Here is a 20,233-nt window from a genome sequence, read left to right as displayed (position 1 = left end):
TTGAAGGCAACAAAAGGTGTGTTTAGTGATGGTCTATGGCATGGAAATACTGGAAACAGGAAAAAAAGAAAATGAAAATTATGGTGAAAAAAGTGTTACTTACCTACTCCTGGCAACCATGCAATGCGCGTAACAGGCAGTGTAGCTTCACAAAAGATGTTGAAAATGACAACCATTTTCCCTGAGGCATTCATCAACAAGTTTTATCATGTTGGAAGCAACTTTATGCAAGGTTGATTGGTTTATATTGTTAATGGCTGTGCAAATGTTTATTTTTAGATCATCAAGTGTTCTTGGGTTATTAATGTAAACTGTTTGTTTCAAATAACCCCACAGAAAAAATCTGGAGACGTTAGATCCGGGGAGCGACTGGGCCATAAGTTTTTGCTTAAAATGTGATCGCCAAAAAACTCTGCCAACATGTCTAAAGTTTCATTAGACGTGTGACATGTTGCGGAGTCTTGTTGAAACCAACAATCACGTTCATCACGTTCCAACAGAGAAATAAACTGTGTGATAAGGTCACGATAAACTATTCCGTCAACTGTTGTGTTGAAAAAGAATGGACCGATTATTTTTTTCCGCGAAATCGCGCACCACACACCTATCTTTTGTGGATGAAGTGATTGTTCATGTAACAAATGGGAATTGTTACTTGGCCAGTGTCGAGAATTTTGACTGTTGACATATCCATTTAAGTGGAACCATGCTTCATCCGTGAAAAAAACCTTATCCGAAATATTCACACCATTGTCTCTAATAAAATTTCTAAACCACTGGCAGTATCTTACACGTGCACCTTTGTCTGCTTCCTTCAGTTCTTGCACAGCCTGTACCTTATATGCACGTAGGTGCAATTGTTTTAACGCTCGGTGAGTTGTTGTTTTTGATACACCTGACTGTGCAGCAAGTTTACGAACAGATTTCCTGGGAGATTGTGATATTCTCTGCTCCACATCCTGCAGCACACCTTGTGTCAAAACTGGTGGTTTTCTGTGGTAGGGTTTGTTATTAACCGATCCTGTTTCACGAAATCTGGAAACAAGTCGATATATCGTCGAATTTTCTGGAACACTGTTATTCGGATATTTCTCGCGAAACACAGTTTTTACACTAGCGTACGATTTTGAACAAAAATAATGTTCCATAATGAACACCCTCTCTTCCAAAGAGTACTTCATTTCACAGAACAATTCTAATCTTCCCCTACGAACAATGCGAAATGCAAGGCTCAAACAGTTCTGAGTACACAACTAACTGATTCTTTTGTTCTCGTTCGGTGGGCGCTCTTATCGCATTGCATGGTTGCCAGGAGTAGGTAAGTAACACTTTTTTCACCATAATTTTCATTTTCTTTTTTTCCTGTTTCCAGTATTTCCATGCCATAGACCATCACTAAACACACCTTTTGTTGCATTCAAACATCAACAGTGTTGCCACTGTACCTCATATTTTTTTTTAAACACCCATTGGAACCGGTACGCCTTTACGAGGCATTTCAGGATTGGCTATACGCGAAAACGATCGGTTTTCTTCTCTGAACTATAGATGGCGAAATAGTTCACCTACCCAAGGTGGAAATTGACGTCCAAAATTTCCGTACGAATGTTTGACATGCAATTTTCCATGCTTTGTGGAAAAATAAATTTACATTTTCACTTACATTTGGCAACACTGCATGAACAACATTGCACCCCGTTTGTTGTTTCTATATTTAAAAATATCTACTTGGACAGGGCTAACATTTGGTGTATGACTTATGTATGTACAGTTTCGGTTACAAAGTAACGCCACTCTTAATTCCCAGTTGCGCCGTTCGTGGGACACCCTGTAGAATTCATTAAAACGAAGTTCGTGAATTTGTGTTTCGTTTACGATGGTTACCAGTATCGAAAAGTACGGGAGGCGTGGTGACATGGCTATGTACGAAAGAGAAGAAAATCAAGTGTAAGGGCGTCATTGAAGACAAAATACGGATTCTACTTGAGGAAAGTTTAAAAGTATATTCGCACGAAACAAATATTGCTGAAATGGAAGGTAGTGATTGCTGCCACTACAGTTTTAAGGAGTCCGATTGGCTGGCGTGTCCGACTGCTGACGTGACGTCATTAGTGACGCTAGGTTAGGTTAGACTGGGTTGGGCAAGATAGAAGAAGAAGAAATAGTGTTGTGGTACTAATTCAACCGAAATAGAAGTGAAGAAAAGAGCTGAACATTGTAGGAAACGGGCGAGAGAGGATCTTTCTGTTCCTGTTAATACGATCTTCCAGGAAGAATTTAAGGTACGTTTACTTCAGTGGACACGACACCAATATTTATTATTGGGCTTGCGTACGTGTTAAGGCAAACCCTATTTTATATTCTTCTTTGTAGCTGATCAGTGGTGATTCATTTATTGTATAATATATAAAATATAATGTATCTTACAGGAGCTCGAGAATCGTGGCTACCGCTTCGCAACGGAAATCTTAAGCTGATTTTAAGGAAGATGAAATATATCAATATTTTAACAAAAACTTTCATGTAGTTAACCTAAATTGTTGAGAATCCTTCATTTAGCTAATTTCAAACACAAAATGATTATAAGGTATCACTGGCAACACTTGCATGTTGACCTTTTTAAATGACAAACAAGACAGGGCAAGTTTGTGTGTTCGCTAACAGCACGCACCTGCAAATCCTTTCCTTCGGATGTTCGCTAAAGGCACTTGTTCGCTACGAGCACGGAATCGTCAGAATATATATTGGTGCCATGAAAGCACATTTAGGGGATGTGGGGTTAGGGCTCCACACATTCTTGACCATGAACCATGCTCCGGTCACCTTTACCCCCAGGTACCCATTGATTTGAGGCTGGATGAGCCCCAGAGCCGGATTATGAGGGGAAGGAAACAGAGCGGTAAATGCAAACTCGCCTTAAAATGATCCCCGATTGTCATTTGTTAAGTGGAAAGTTTTTAATATCAGAAATATCTTATTGAGTATGCCGCCCCCTCCTATCCACCTTTACAATTCCAGCCTTTCCCCCCAAATAAGTCCTGCGTACGCCATTGTCCACAAGGCAATGGAAGAGTTGGGTTACATACATCCCTCCACCTAACTTCCGGCGTCTTGCTGAAAACAACATCTCTGACCTTCCTGATGGAATTTCAGAACTGGATTAAAACCACATCATAAATAAGAGCTCCAGGCAACACCTCCATTATACCAGTTGACACTATCGCACCGCCTAAGCAACCGGATTTACACACGTGTTGAGAAGTTGGAGACAAATCAAGGTTTGAAAGACGTGGGAAGGTCGCAGCCTCCGAAGGGGGGGTTTGGGTTTAAGTCCCCTCCCGTCGGACTCAGTCACGAACTGCCACTAAACGTCGGCTACTGTTTCCAGTCGGCTAAGTCCCGGAGGTGCGATGCCCGTCACGGCCGAGATGTTGAGTCCAGGGGCGAGACTCCAGTGGCATTCTGGAGGATGGAGATAAGGAGACGAAGGCACACAAGGAGACGGAGGCACTCCAGTTATATTGAGGATCTACAAACAGGGGGTGACATGGCGGCATCCGGTTGTCAAACAAGGGGTTTTGCCCTTTCAACCCCCGCATTGCACAAGGCGTTTTTTCGTCACCTCTCACCCCCAGATATATTTTATCATTATCAAACTCCCTCTTCTGATCTCTAAATGGTCGTCTGACCTGCGTATTAATTATATCATGAACTAGCTGATCGATTACATGAATCATAACGGGTGGTTAGCCCTTCGTGGCGGAGTGGTTAGCACTGCCTGGGCATGGGTGTTCTTTATGCGTCCGTTCATGAATTTCATCATATCATCACTCATCTTCATCTTCGAGATTAGCCAAAAGAAGTAAAATAAACCAAACCAAATCAAATCCAAAATAAAAATTGGTCAGCACGTGTATATAAAACCCTTATTATTAACAGAACAAATTTTAGTCTCTTTTTTTGTTTTTCTTTATATTTTCTCGCTTCCTCTCTTAATCTTCCTCTATTTCTCCCTGTCTAACTAACTAACTAACTAACTCTCTAGCCTTCTTAAACCCGAAGGTTCACGGCTGCAGCAATACAGGCCTTTCATCTGTTCCTATCTTGAGCAAGATCTATATACTCTTTTCCGTCCCTACCGATTTCTTTTAGGTCCATCTCAACGTTATCCCTCCATCTACGTCTTGGCCTTCCTACAGGTCTCTTGCCATCAGGTTTCCCAACAAGAATCCTGTAAACTCCTCTTTCCTCTCCCATTCGTGCCACATGGCCTGCCCACCTAAGTCTTCTTGATTTAATTATTCTAATAATATCTGGACATGAATACAAATTATGTACTTCTAAATTATGTAACCTTCTCCACTCACCTGTTTCCTCATCCCTTTTAGGTCCAAAGATTTTCCTAAGGATCTTATTTTCAAATACTCTCAATTTATGTTCCTCTTTCAATGTAAGGGACCAAGTTTCACATCCATATAATAATACAGGCAAAATTACTGTTTTGTATATTTTAACTTTTAGTTTCTTAGATGTTAAATTATAATTATAATTATCCTGATGTGAATATCACACACACACGCACACACACTTACATATATATATATCGCATTATATTTCCAGTGTTAGATCTCTCATATGCTTGCAGCAAATTCTTCCTCCTCCCAGAAAAAAACATTCTGGATTCGTCTTTGGCTGGTTACATGAAAATAAAAAAAAATGGAACGAACACAATTCAATCACCACCACTTATAGATCACACCAAAAGTTCTTTGACTCAAACCTCACCCAAAGGACCAAGGTTCGAATCTCGACTTGGGCATGGGCGTTGTATGTGAGTGTCCATTAATTTCATAATATCATCCATCACTCATCCGCATCGTCACGATTTGCCAAAACTGTCAGAAAGGCGACGCTGAACTTAGATGAAGAGTCAAATTGTGAAGACAGGAGGACATGAAAACACACATACTTATTATGGGTTCGAATTCTGCGTTCTCAGTGCGAATGTTGATAATTTTGCACGTGTGATACATTCGCGCAGAATTCTATTTTGTAACAACCCCAGACAGTGGCACAAGCGACAAGGAAAACGTGAAGTTTCTCGTGTCTCTTCGGTTCTAAGAATTGCATTCATTACTGTAAGTTAGCGTCTCGCTTGTCTCCTGTCACGGGTTGCTTGTCGCTTCGGTCTGAAAGCTCCCTTAGATACCGGCCCAGTCTAAACGACACGGAAGCGACAAGTGGCATATGCAGTGTGCATGAAAGGTGGAATTTATTATTGAAGGTTCGGATTCAAGTGACACGTGTTGCTTGTCGTAACAATAAGGGTACCCTAACTAAGTTTGATTCCAAAAAGTGTTCCTGTAACTGAGTAAGGTCTCACAAAGAGTTACAGTAACTTGGTTAGGTTTCGAAAGAGTTACTGTAACTGAGTTAAGTTTCAAAAAGAGTTACTGTAACTGAGCTAGGTTTCCAAAAGAGTTACAGTAACTGAGCTAGGTTTCCAAAAGGGCTACTGTAACTGAGTAAGGTTTCAAAAAGAGTGACTGTAACTCAGTTAGGTATCAAAAAAAGTTACAGAATCGGAGTTAAGTTTCAAAACGAGTTAAAGTAACTGAACTGGTTTCCAAAAGAGTTATTGTAACTCAGTTAGGTTTCAAAAATAGTTACAGAATCGGAGTTAAGCTTCAAAACGAGTTACAGTAACTGAACTAGGTTTCCAAAAGAGTTACTGTAACTGAGATAGGTTTCCAAAAGGGCTACTGTAACTGAGTAAGGTTTCAAAAAGAGTGACTGTAACTCAGTTAGGTTTCAAATAAAGTTACAGAATCGGAGTTAAGTTTCAGAACGAGTTACAGTAACTGAACTAGGTTTCCAAAAGAGTGACTGTAACTCAGTTAGGTTTCAAAAATAGTTACAGAATCGGAGTAAGTTTCAAAACGAGTTACAGTAACTGAACTAGGTTTCCAAAAGAGTTACTGTAACTGAGATAGGTTTCCAAAAGGGCTACTGTAACTGAGTAAGGTTTCAAAAAGAGTGACTGTAACTCAGTTAGGTTTCAAATAAAGTTACAGAATCGGAGTTAAGTTTCAGAACGAGTTACAGTAACTGAACTAGGTTTCCAAAAGAGTTACTGTAACTGAGATAGGTTTCCAAAAGGGCTACTGTAACTGAGTAAGGTTTCAAAAAGAGTGACTGTAACTCAGTTAGGTTTCAAATAAAGTTACAGAATCGGAGTTAAGTTTCAGAACGAGTTACAGTAACTGAACTAGGTTTCCAAAAGAGTTACTGTAACTGAGATAGGTTTCCAAAAGGGCTACTGTAACTGAGTAAGGTTTCAAAAAGAGTGACTGTAACTGAACTAGGTTTCTAAAAGAGTTACTGTAACTGAGATAGGTTTCCAAAAGGGCTACTGTAACTGAGTAAGGTTTCAAAAAGAGTGACTGTAACTCAGTTAGGTTTCAAAAATAGTTACAGAATCGGAGTTAGGTTTCAAAAAGAGTTACTGTAACAAAGTCATGTTTCAAAAATAATTACGGTAACTACGAGGACCGTACCGAAAGTAAAGCAAACGTGGTCATAACCTCTTTATTAACTGATGTAGATCGTTCAAATTGCACATGTAGTTGGAGTGACTCTTCCTCTATACAAACCAGCTACTCAACATAGTCTCCATTTAAAGCGATGCATTTGTGCCATCGTTGAGCCCAACTCTAGAATCCTCTTTGAAAAAAGTCCGGTATAATAAAAGTGTATATTTTGCCCTCAGTAGTTGACCGTCACAGACAGTGGTGCAAAGGGATCCTGGTAATCAGTTGGCAGATAGATTTTACGATTTTTCAAGGGTTTCTTTACCGCCACAAACAGCCATGCTATAGCATTGTCATCTTGTTTTCCAATTCAGCCTCATAGTTCGACTATTCGCACACGATTCCCCCTCAAGCAGCACCACATTAGCTGTCTTCTGCATCTCTCCCTCCCCTTGGATTCATCCCTTCATCTGTACAAGCGTCACGATTCTAATAATGGCGTATTACTGGATTGGTCCATATCCCTTGCTTTCGACGGATCGCGTTCCTCGGGTTCCTGTCGACGGTAAGCGACAAATGGGAATTAGAGGGACGGCGAGACGGAGTGAGGGGGAGAGAGAGAGAGAGAGAGAGAGAGAGAGAGAGAGGGAGAGAGAGAGAATAAGGAATTGAAAATATAGAAATGAGCGAAACAAAAATAGCTAGACAGTGTGTGTGTGAGAGAGAAAGAGAGACAGAGAGAGAGGGGGGAGCGAAGTGAGAGAGAGAAAGTGCTAGGGGAGAGAGAGAGAGAGAGAGAGAGAGAGAGAGAGAGAGAGAAGGAGGTGAAATAATAAAAAATGAAACGGAAGACAGACGATACCAAAAATACAAAAAGACGTCGTATTAAAATATAAAAATTATAAATCATTAGATTGTATCAATTTGCATTAAGACAATATTACATATGTTTACATTGCTTCTTGTTTTCCAAATAAAAGATGTGAAAATCATTCCTTGTTCTAGAACCTTTTGAAATAACTGAATAGGTTTATTATATATTAACATAGGTAGATACATATATAGATAGATAGATAGTGAGAGAGAGAGAGAGAGAGAGAGAGAGAGAGAGAGAGAGAGAGAGAGAGAGAGAGACAGAGAGAGAGAGAAGGGAAAGGCGGTGAAAGAGAATAAAGAGGAAGGGACAAGATACCTCAGAATACAGAAATATGGTATTAAAATTAAAAAAAATAGAATAGGTGTAGTAGAAAGAGAAATAGAGAAAATGAAGGGAAAAGAGAGAAAGTGCGAGAGAAAGCAATCGACAGAGGATGAGAGAGAGAGAGAGAGAGAGAGAGAGAGACAGAGAGAAGAAGAGGCACAGGGAGATAGGGAGATACCACCGGCGTACGCAGGATTTCTTTTCGGAGGGGGCTAGAATTGTAAAGGAGGATATTGTGTATTTTAAATAGCTACGTGGGGGGGATATAATTACAAGTTTTAAACGTTAATCAAAGATAAGAAAATGTAATGGAGTGTCATTTTAAGGCGGGGTTTCAGTTACCACTTTATTTTCACAAGTTCTTCACTGCTTTCATTTAATAATGTTGATTTTCTCAAACTTTCAGGAGGGAGCCCCATCAGCCCATCTCTGCGTACGCCAGTGGTAGATACATACAGAGAAAGGAAGAAAACGGAGAGAGAGGGAAACGTCAGTGTCTATTATGTTCCTTTTCTCTCAATTTTTCGTCCATTTTTGCCTGCATAGGTTTTTTAGTGCTCTACTTAAAAACACGGTATATTGTGGAGAAGGGGCAATAGACCCAGTTAAAAATCTTATTACTAACTCAATCAACAATCAGATAATGAATAATTCTTCTCAGAAACTGAAATTTACAAGAATTTATCGGTTAATTGCTTGGAGTCTGAAATCATATGAAAAAACCTGTTATTTATTTGGGTTACAAAACCGGGGGGGGGGGGGGCAGGGCAAAATGCCAAAACTGGAGGGGAGGGGCTAAATACAGAAAACTTTACTTTGTACATAAGGTTTAACATACTGCGGGGGCAAAAGTAACGAAAAGTTTGTGGGGGACTGCCCCCTCGCCCCTCCTAACCGACGCCACTGGCTACCTGATATGACAAACGCTCATATTAAGGCAAAAGGAGATCCTTAAGATGACATTGAGACCACAGTCCTTGAGCTTCACCCAGAAACATGAAACAACTTTCGTTCATCCCAAAACATTTTCCCCATTTTTTTTATCAAGCAAAAACATCACACAAGAGCCAGGTGGGGAGACAAACCCACGGGTTGAGGGGAATGAGGGGAAAAAAGCAATATGTTTCTATTATATGAGCTGCGGTTTTCAGCCCAATGTACACTACTACTTTGTGGATTTGAACCATGAAAGACAAAAGAATGCCGCCGGAAAAATTGAGGGAGAGAGAGAGAGAGAGAGAGAGAGAGAGAGAGAGAGAGAGAGAGAGAGAGAGAGAGAGAGAGAGAGAGAGAGAAGTTCGGTGGAAGGGGGACGTTTGAAAGATCCCAGTTTCAATATAAAGTCGACATCAAAGCGGTAAGCTTTGAAAGTTGCCCGCGTAAACTCCCCCTTTTTATATTTTGTTCGTAAGGCCTGAACATTTAAGCTATCTGTATAGTTTAGTTACACTTTGTAAGTTTAATTAGAACTACTAAATTTAGAAACAACTAAATTAGAAACTATTATTACTTAGTTTAAAAAAAACATAGTTTTGAATATTTAACACAACACTTGGACCATGTACGTGCATGCGATACTCATTAATTGTTATGTGTTGGCTGCTCTAAAAAAAAACTAAATAAAATTTGTCTTCACATGAAACTTGAAATTTATTTTTGATGTGCTTGCTGTACAGGCTCTGTCTTCTTCGCAATATTATAATTTTGTAACACCATTAAGCCCTGTTTCCATGATAATGATGAAAAACTAAGTATGCTGACCAAGGCAGTAATTTATTTTATTAAAAACATAAACTAAACGTAACGTTTCAACCTTCTAGCAAGGTCTTCATCAGACTCTGTATCAAGTACAAAAGTAACAAGATACACAAAAAGGGCATTATATATACACAACCATTACTCCCTCCAGACTATTAGAAAGTTGTTAGGAACTTTCTAGCAGGTGGCTTTCAATGCAATATTTAAACATACGAGAGAAACAGGACATGACATAGAGTGGGATGAGGCTAAGCAGATAGGAAGGGAGAAGAGAATGCTAGTGTGAAAATGGAAGGAAGCCAAGGAAATAGAGAAGGAAGGTGAAGAAGACACAATGAACTGGAATGGGGGACTTAAGTTAAACAAAGAATGGAAGAAGGTGTTAGAAAGAGTGGAAAGGACAAGAGAGAAAGAGGAGAGGAGAAGGGAGAAAAATGAAGGAAAAAGAGCGTGAGATAAAAAGTCCAACTACATTCTATATGAAAGTAATTATTTTTAGCCTTTTAGGTGAAAGTACAGTTGGCAAGTGAAAGCCACCTGCTAGAAAGTTCCTAACAACTTTCTAATAGTCTGGAGGGAGTAATGTTTGTGTATATATAATGCCCTTTTTGTGTATCTTGTTACTTTTGTACTTGATACAGAGTGTGATGAAGACCTTGCTAGAAGGGTGAAACGTTACGTTTAGTTTATGTTTTTAATAAAATAAATTACTGCCATGGTCAGCATACTTAGTTTTTCATCATTATAATTTTGCATCTCAAACTTAACTGCCACTTCTATTTTGTATTTGTGCAACATGCCTGCCTCATGAATTCCTTGAATATTACTGTCCCTTTTATTTTGTATTGCGTTTGTAACACTGACTCATTTTTTGTATCTCTTCAACGTAACTGCGGCCTCTACTTTTTATTTCTTCACCATGACTGCCCCATTACTCTTGTATTCCTCGAATATAATTGTGTCTTTTTTCTTGAATCTATTCAACTTAACCGCCACATCTATTTTGTATTTTTTCAGCATAACTACCCATTGTATTCTTTGAACATTACGGTCTCTTTTCTTTTGTATTTCTTTAATTTAACTGCCATATCTACTTTGTATTTCTTCAGCATGACTGCCCCTTGTATTCCTTGAATATGAATCCCTTTTTTCTTTTCTATTTCCTTAACGTAATTGACATTCTACTTTGCTTTTCTTGCGAGTGCTCCTTGTCTTTTGTATTGATTGAATATGACCGCTTTTTCTCTCCTGTATTTCTTCAACTTAACTCGTTCTCTTTACTTTCTGTCGATATCTATCCTCGCTAGAGCCCTGCCACCTTCTTCCTACCATAAATATTTTTTCTTGTCTCCTCTTGTACTGTGGCCCATCAGTCATTGAGTCCTTGGGGAGCCAAGAGTTACTTTTCCATTAGGTTGCACATGTTCAGCGCATCGTATCCCATCGTCGCTGTCTTTTGGTTATCGAGACCAGGGTTCACTTCCAGTAGCTCCAAAATTGCCTTCACGATGCTGGGTCAACACTGAAAATTTTACGTACTGTGACGTCTTGCTCAATTTCGATGTTGTTTGGAACAATCCGTCACAACCCATTTTTTAATTATTTATTTGGAAGTACGTGCTTTTTTTCCCTGGCTATCTCCCTGTAATAGAAATAAATAACACACCCTCCACAAAAGAAAATACTTACAGTATATATATATATATATATATATATATATATATATATATATATATATATATTAAGTTTCTCAATCACGGGTGACTGCGGTTCTGTAGGGAGAAAACCCAAAGGATCTGACAATCAAAATGGGCGCAAGTCAAAACTACTAATCCCAGTTTTACTTTTTTGGTATTAAATAGTGCGTCGCTCCAAGATCTCCCATATACCGCCAGCTGGTCCGGAGTTTTATAGCGGGCTCGTCTAGTCCCACTCCCGACGAACTGACGTGTATATGAGCAACAAAAAAATACAACTCCCCTTTTTTGTGGCCCTTGCCAAAAAAAAATATAATAAATCTGCTACGCAAGAAATTATACTGGAAGGGGTGAACTTATCTTAAAGAGCGCCCAGCGCTTTGCGTAATTACATGAATAGTAAGATTAGGTATTTTCTCAAAATGCTTTTTATTTGCTTAACAAGTGCAGAGTATTTAATTTCTTACAACAGTATTAACAACGCGTTCTCATTTAAATAAGTCGTTTCTTACCAGAAAAAACATTTACCAATTACCCCCCCTTCTTGACAGATTTTCACAAAAACATTTTTTTACAATGACGATCCACGTCATCGATTCATTTTTACTTTGGATTCCCACTATCTCTTACATCACTTATGCTACCAAAACTAAGTCCATGATCATTCCTTCTTTTGACTACATATATACTTTGGAGGAATTAGACCCCGGCGATAGGAAATGATTATCGCAAAAAAAATGAAGTTACGATGTTTTCCCAAAAAAAATTTAAGTAAACAAAAAAAGGAGATGAAAGATTAAAAAAAAATGTCTATTAAGGTAACGCGATAAACTAAACCATTCTTGTAATAATACTTAACTCCATATCCGCAAGGTTTCCACGTTCTAGTCAAGGCTCACAGGTGTACCGGAAGATAAGAGCTGAGTCACGCCATTTTGACTCAGCCAGCTATCACGCCGTGGAACACCGTTGCTGGAGTTGCTGTTACCGGAATCGGCCCGGGGAGAACGCTGGTTTGCCCAACAAGGAAAACGTCTGTCCCGAGAAGCTCGGTAGGTGGCAGTCTCGTCGGCCCCCATGCGAGTCTCTTTGAAAAACAAACGAAGTTTCTCCGCGAACTGACAATCCCACGCATCGGTCTAATTCCTCTATACAGGGTGGGCCGAAGAATGTGGCGAAACTGGAAAAACAAGTCCCGATTCACCACAGTACCCACCGGAGATCGAACCCGTGACAGATAACCATTTTGCCAGGTGGGAGCTTCTCTCTTTTCACTTATTAAACCTATTCGATCTTCTCTGTCGTCAGCTTTCCAGTCCTTTCTTTCATTTATTACTTCCTTTTCCAGCCTTGAACTATCATTAATTCTTCACTACCCTAATTCAATTTTCATAGACGTTTTTCGTTATTCTGCTTTAACCGATATTGCTCTTTTCTTCCGTGTACCCGCATCCATCTCTTTAATGGAACACTACAGTGCGCTATTTCTCTCTTCAGAGAATTCTTCTCGTCTTCTGTAATTATTGCAAGTCTATTTCTTAAGCTCTCGAGAGATTTTATCTTGTAATCATGAATTTTGCAGGACTTCGTTCTTATGAAGATTGCTTTTGGAGGTATCTTGTTCTCTCTGTTCCTTGTGTTCCCTCTGCAACACTGATTGTGCTTTGTTGTAAAGACCCTCTCTCAAATTTGTTGCTCCAATAGCGACATCCCAAAATATTTTTTTGCGAGACAGCCATTTCTGTCTCGATCCGACGGGGTGGCTGTTATAAAGTTGACAACCTGCCGCTACTTCGGACCAGATCTCAAGATTTATTGGAAACCTAAAACAAAATGCCCTGCTCAGCTGGACTTGACCCCTTCCCCCATACAACCCAAAACCCAGAGACTTGAATTGTGATACTGTGGCCAATTATTTTCTGCCCTTTTGTTCTGAGGAAGTTCTGCAGGAATTTCATTCTGTCTTTTCTGAGAGAGTGGGAGGGGGATGAAGGATGCTTGCCCCCAACCCTTCTTGTATTTTAGTGGCGACATGAATGGCCGCGGAGCTAAAGGACTCCCGTTCGTCTTCTGGGGCGGTCCACTTACGCTTGGACATCCGGGACAGCAGTTAACTGTCTCGCAGGACGCCAGCGTAAGGGCTTCTGGGAACTTTAAACAGCCAATTTCACACTGCGGGGGAAATCCCCCATACATGTCCAACATTGAACTCATCTTATTCCGCGCTTCGTTGGGTTCAAATCCCATCTAATTAAAACGTCGTCCACAGAGAGAATGTACTTCATTTGGTTTCTCTGAAACTACCCTCCCCCCTTTCCTTTCTCTTGCCGGGGACGATAGGCTTCCAAGCTTTGGGCGAAGGATTTTCAAGGCCGAAGGCGATGTCTTTGACAGATTGGAACCAAGGGCTTCCAAGATATCAGAAAAGAGCCATCTGCTAATTGAAGATTATGGCGCTCTGTGGAAATTAGTGTTGTACTTAAATGAGCATAGACGTCGCTTGCAATTCGAAATAACTTCTCCGTTCGGTTGAATACTGGAAAGTGACCATTGGCTTAACTTCATCTATGTTGCATTCAAAAAATATTGTACAGTCACTCGCAATAAAAACGAAACACCTAGATTCTGAAATACTCACTTCAATGCATGACGTTATGTGTGTTGCCTAACTCAACGGCGATGCTACTCAATGTTGCCCATTGAAATTCATTCATCATACAGCACAAATATCCAAGGGATATCCACAAGTTCCAGATCTGATCCATGGATATTATGGATATCTATTAGTCTGGATATTCACTGGGCATCCATGGGATCTCTAGTGCTGTATATCTATGGGATATACGGTATTACGTCCACATGTTATTAATAAAATGATATAAATGTTATGGTATCCGTGGGAAAATTAACTCATAGTGTCTAGTCATCCAGTTAATTATGTTAAAAGTTACGACTCGATCTCTGTGATGTAGTCTTATATCATAACTCACAAACACCACCCAAAGGTCATGTACAGGTACAAAGCGAGGTGAAAGTTCCTTTGCTACGAGTCTTTGTGTCTCGTTCGCCAAGAGGAAGTTCCTGGCTTACACGTGGTAGTGAAGAATAACCTTAAATTCGGTTCATACTCTGCTTATCATGGATATGCTTGTGAGTATAAAACATTTTTGGTATGTGTAGACGTATGTGTGTTTCTGTGCGTGCGTATGTATGTGTGTGTGAGAGAGACTGAGAGGTGTACACGAGATCTTTCATATGCGTAAAGCTTTTGACATCTAATGTGTGAAAAATATCAGAATGACGTCCAGATTAGTTCCCATTCTAGTACAGAAGATATCCTTATTCATAATCAAATAGCATCCAGATAACGTCCCGTTTACGTGAACTAAATCCCACTGATGTCCAAGACGTATTCAAGAATGATCCACAGAATGTCCAAAACATATCCTTTGTGGATACCCTATGGATGTTCGCTGGATGGAGATACGAGGGGCGTACAATAAAGTTCGTGCTCTGACCCACTTCCGTTGTTTCTGGTGAACGAAATTATGTAGTATTACTAATGGTTCCTTTCGTTGTATGCGTTGGAAATTTCAAGCATGTCAGAAGGTGAAACTCAGTGGCGGCGATAAGGGAGGCAGTTGCCCCCCGCCTCACTTGTTACTACTTTTGCTCCCGCACTATGCTAAACCTTATGTATAATGGAAAAGTAAACTGTCCTCCCCCCCCCCCGCCCAGTTTTGGCGCTTTGCCGCCCCAGTTTTGGAACCCATTCGCCACCACTGGTGACGCTATATTAGAAAACGAAGCCTTCAGAGTTGCGAGCTGTTGTCAAGTATCTACAGTTGAAAGGTTTATCACCTCAAGAAGCCCACAAGATATGGTGCAGACATTTGGGGATAAAGCACCTTCATATTCTACGGTAAAGAAGTGGCATAGGGAATTCAGCTGAGGTTGTGACTCATGTGAAGGTGAACAACGTACCGGAAGGCCATCTACAGCCATTACCCAGGAAACTATCGATAGTGTGCAACAAATAATCAACAGGAGATTCACTTCTAGGACGGTTGCTGACATTCTTGGTATATCAAATGGTAGCATTCATACCATTTTAACTGACCACTTGGATTAAAAAGAGTAAGTTGTCGTTGGGTGCCTTGGATGTTGACAGATACTCAAAAACACGACAGTTGCAACCACAGCTATGTTGTTGAATAGCAAATCCCCTACGGTGGAGACGGAACTTTTTCATTGTGAATTTCCTATTGATGTTCTGTCATCCCCATAGAGTTATGCGACACACATAACGCCATGCGGGGAAGATAGTGCTTCAGGATTTTTATTGCCGGATACTGCACATTGCATCATGGCGTGAAGGCATATGGATGGAAGTGGAAGAGGAGTTCCACACATTCACAACATAGGCCATTTGTGGAGGTGATGCGATAAGCACCACGCTCCGGCCGCCTTTACCCCCCCAGCATTTATTTATAAGAGGCTAGGTGAACCCCAAAGCCACTCCTGTGTATGACAAGCTTCATAATTCAAATTCTTAATTTTAATTGGCGATTCTCCGTACAGTAAAACTCTCCAAGGGACCCATCGGATGCCGATAACGTCCAGATCAGCTGAGGATATATGTTAGACGTTCATTAGATACATGTGGCCGCGGTGGCTCAGTGTCTACCTCCGTGGCGAAGTGGTTAGCAGAGCGCGCTACAACGCCAGGGGTTCCGGGTTCGAGTCCCGGGTAAGGCATGGGTATTTGTGATTGTCTGTCCTGAAAAAGTCCTGAAATAGAAATGTGAATGTAATGATATGAGTGAATGTGAGGGGGGAAGCTTCCGCTTAGGAGGCTTTCCTTTATAAAAAAAAAAGTCGGTAACGCGTCTGACTACCATGCTCAAGGTCCCGGGTTCGATCCCCGGCCGGTTCAAATCCGGGAACTTTTCTAACGTTGGAAGCGGCCCCGGCGATCACCCAGCGTCGAATAACATGGGTACCTGGGGGAGACCCTGGGGGGTAAAGGCGGTCAGAGGCGTGGTGCTGATCACATCACCCCCACTCACGACCGGATCAAGAAAGTGTGGGGCGTTACCCCCACACCCCCTATACGCCTTCATGGCATGGTGCTATGCACAGGGGAGAACTCTACTTTTTTTTTTTTGTTCATTAGATACTCAATTCTAGATCATCATGAGACGTCTTTTGAGTGTGCAAAGAAGATACTTTAAGATAGTCCAATAATGGATGTTCAACCTATATTCACATTTTATGCAAAAAATAGAACATCCATTGTTTGATATCCAAGATATCCACTCTTATATCCAAACGACTGGTAATAAATATTCCGATAAGGCACAATTTTCGTCCTGGAAATATCCTATCCTTAACATGCCTACAATGAATAAAAACGTCCGGTACAAAATTGTTCTACAAATGTGCAAAAGAGTTCCAGCCCTGATATCCCCTGGACGAGAAAATAGATATCGAGAGGATATCCAATCCTCGAGATATTCAAAATTTCAAAAACGAATATCCAAGAGGCATTCATTCATAGGATATATTTGAGACCCGCATGTGCTGTTTGATACGCATCTACTTCCTGGGAGTCCTTTTACACTTTTACGCGTAATATGTTCATACTCCAACGATACATACTTTGCACTTAAAGAAAAAACAACAACAAGAAAAAAGAAAACACTTGGGCAAACACACAAAGCACTATGGTATTTTGTACTGAATTTCTGGCTTCGCAACGTTACCACTACAGTTTCTTGAAGAATGAAATAAAGCCTTAACAAAAACAGGACAGTAGAGGAAAGCACAGCCATCCAACATAAGGCCCCTTTTTAGCTCATTCTATCTACTGGATTCCAGCCCTGGAGTCCTGTAGTCTAGCGTAGACTCCAGATGCCATATAAATTACACGAAGTTCGGATTTATGGCCCCCTAAATGAAGTCATATTGTCCAGAGTCATCCTCAATGTTTTCTCTTCCGACCTCCTAAATTTCATCAGGCTTTTGTTTGGAATGAAACAGTTGAAGGAGGGAAAGTTGTAAGAGGAAAACGGAACGAAAAAATGAAGAACACAGGGAAAAAGGCAACGTGAACGTCAGGCATGTGAACTTTACTAAACTCTTCTTTCAGTGAAAAGTATGAATTCTGTGATCTAGCGGAAAAAAAATTAAACAAGATAACTGTCCTTGAGATACAGTACTTTGAAACATTTTCAAGCTATTCTAACATATCAAAAGAAGATCAAAAGAATGGAAGTATTAACTTCGAATTATATTTTTAAGATCATCGTGTTGCAAAGAGGAATATTTATAAGTTTTCTGGCAAATGAAAACAACGGTATGAGTTTTTATATAGCTCTATCTACTATCAACATGTAAGATAAAAACGAAAAGTGTGTTACACAGAAATAGTGTTCGCTGCCGTTTTGTGAACCGTTTGTCCAGCTCGAGGCAATCCAAAAATTGCTCTTGAACCAAACAATATTATATTTATGAATATTTGTTGAGATAAACATTTTTCAAGAGCACAAGCCTTTTCGCGTACTTGTTCTAAAGAACGAGCGGTGTGCAATATTGGTCCTGAACACATGAAATACCGTATTTGCCGGCGTATAAGATGCACTTTTTCCTTTAAAAATAGAAACAGGGTGCGTCTTATATACCCATACTCATATTTTGATTACTTCCATCTCTGGAAATTCAAAGGGTTCAATTTTGATAATAGATACCGTTCTTTTCATTTGCCAGAAAAGTTAGAAATATACCTCTTTGCAACACGATGACTTCAAAAATTTCCTTCGAAATAGTTAGTTTAATTCTTTTTAGCTTTTTTTGTGATGTTAGTAGCTTGAAAATGCTTCAAAGTACTGTTTGTCGAGGACAGTTATCTTTTTTATCTTGCCTTTATCCCAGATGTTCTAAAACACTTCAGGCAAATACGTACAATGCAATTATGGTGATGAAAGTACAGTACAGTACAGTACAGTACAGTTACCATTATTGGAAAAGTAATTAGTTACAGCTACTGTTATTCGAAAAAGCAATTTGTTACAGTTGCCGTTATTGAGAAAGTAATTAGTTACAGTTATTCGAATATGCAATGCGTTACAGTTACTGTTATTGGAAAAAGTAATTAGTTATAATTACAGTTATTCGAAAACAGTAACTACTTGCGGTCAACGTTATTCGAAAATGAACTATATATAAAACTTTAAAGTAACTAAAAACTATAGTTACTGTTGCCGTTATTGGAAAAATAATAAGTTACAGTTACCCTTATTCGAAAAAGCAACTTGTTGCAGTTCCCATTGTTAAAGATATTATGTAGTTATGTTTCCGTTATTACTTACAACTGCATTACATGTAACGCGTTGTTTCCAACCACTGCTGTGCAAGTAAATAAACGAGCCAGATTTAAAATTCCAGCTTATTGAATGCATAGAATTGAGTTGGTGTAGCATAAAAAGGAAACAGTGTAATTCGAAGACTGCCGACAGAGGAGGTAAGATCGTTCCTCTAATAGCATCAGGGTAAACATCGTGGTTGAAGGAAAGGGGAAGATGCAGAATCTTCATGGTGTAATAGAGTGTATGTCTCAGGCAGCAACGATGTGAAAGCCTGCACGTTCACTTCTCAGCCAGCGACGTGAATGCAGTTCTCCACGATGTCGTGACGAAAGCAAAAATATTCTTTAAGCAAGCTTCTTTCTCTAACCGCAAACCCATGCACAAGGCGAATAAAGAAATGAAAGTCATCTCCCATCGAGTGAGTCATCCTTCTTCAAGCGTTTTCTGTACGTAGAGCCCAGTTTGGTATTCTGTTCCGTACGAATGTAAACCTTATGCAATCTGCTGTCTTCGGCGTCATGCTACTGGTAAAGGGCGTAGATGCAAAAGACGGATGATGCAAGTGGCTTTCGGTTTTCCTTTAGAGAACTCCCACACGAAGTCGAGATGTGCCTTTCACTTGCCGCCTCGGTGGTCGAGTGAGTGAAGCGGTGTACTCACGACCTCTCCCTCAAGGGTTTCGTGTTCGAGTCTTCACCTAGACACCCGTGGTGTTATTCAATATCCCTTCATCCTGTTCCCGCCCCCAAAGCATCAACAACCATTACCTTCTTGTTTCCCTCAAAACACTGCCTGTCTGTTGTCGTCTGGCAATTTTTATGTAACGGAGCGTCGGTGTTGTTACTTTAGAAACAGCAAAGAAGACCAGTGATTGAATGTCTCCCTGATGGCGCAGTGGTAACTTCACCGCCTTGTAAGCAAGGGGTCCCTGATTCGATACCCGGTGGAGGCACATTGCACAGTAGTTCGGACCCCACTTTAAACTGGACTGGACACCAGTCGTCATAAAGTTAGTCCGCTACTCCTTCTGTCGGGAACATGAGACTATATTAAACTATCCAGGGCTTCCTGCGTTTAGAACACAACACGATTCTCAAAGTTAGACACAGTTTTATAATCACTTATATCACTTATAATCACTTATATCTCTTATAATCACTTATATCTCCTATAGTATATGGACTTGCAAGCAACGTATACATGTTTCTTTAGATTTGTAATTTGATGCCGGATAAGGCAAAAAGAACAATTCTTACAGCATTTCAAAATCACAATCCACTAAAACACAAGAACATACAAAATTAAGGACTAAAAGTGGTAAACGTTGTAAGTGCCAAAAGCGAAAGTGTTGGGAAATCGCATCGTTCAGCACATCAGCCCATAAGAACGTTCAAACTAGTGCCTCTTTATACGCCCTTTGAACTACTTAGAGGGCTCCCAGCTACATTCACTTTTACCACATTATAAAGCATGGCACATTTCACAGTTAACGTGGAAAACGGTGTTTGAATTATTGTGGCACTTAAAGCGTTTACCAATTTCAGTCTTCAATTAACGTTTGGCAAGGCGAGAAGGTTTCTCTACGTAAATATTATTTTCGGGTATCGCCAGAAAGAAACAGAATTAATGCAAACCAATAACACTATTCTTGCATTCTCTTTACCGTTATCATGTTCCTGA

The sequence above is a fragment of the Lepisma saccharinum genome, chromosome 3 (genome assembly GCF_977018435.1).
Source record: "Lepisma saccharinum chromosome 3, izLepSacc3.1, whole genome shotgun sequence".
In the NCBI taxonomy this organism is placed as follows: Eukaryota; Metazoa; Arthropoda; class Insecta; order Zygentoma; family Lepismatidae; genus Lepisma; species Lepisma saccharinum.
This window is presented reverse-complemented; position numbering follows the sequence as displayed.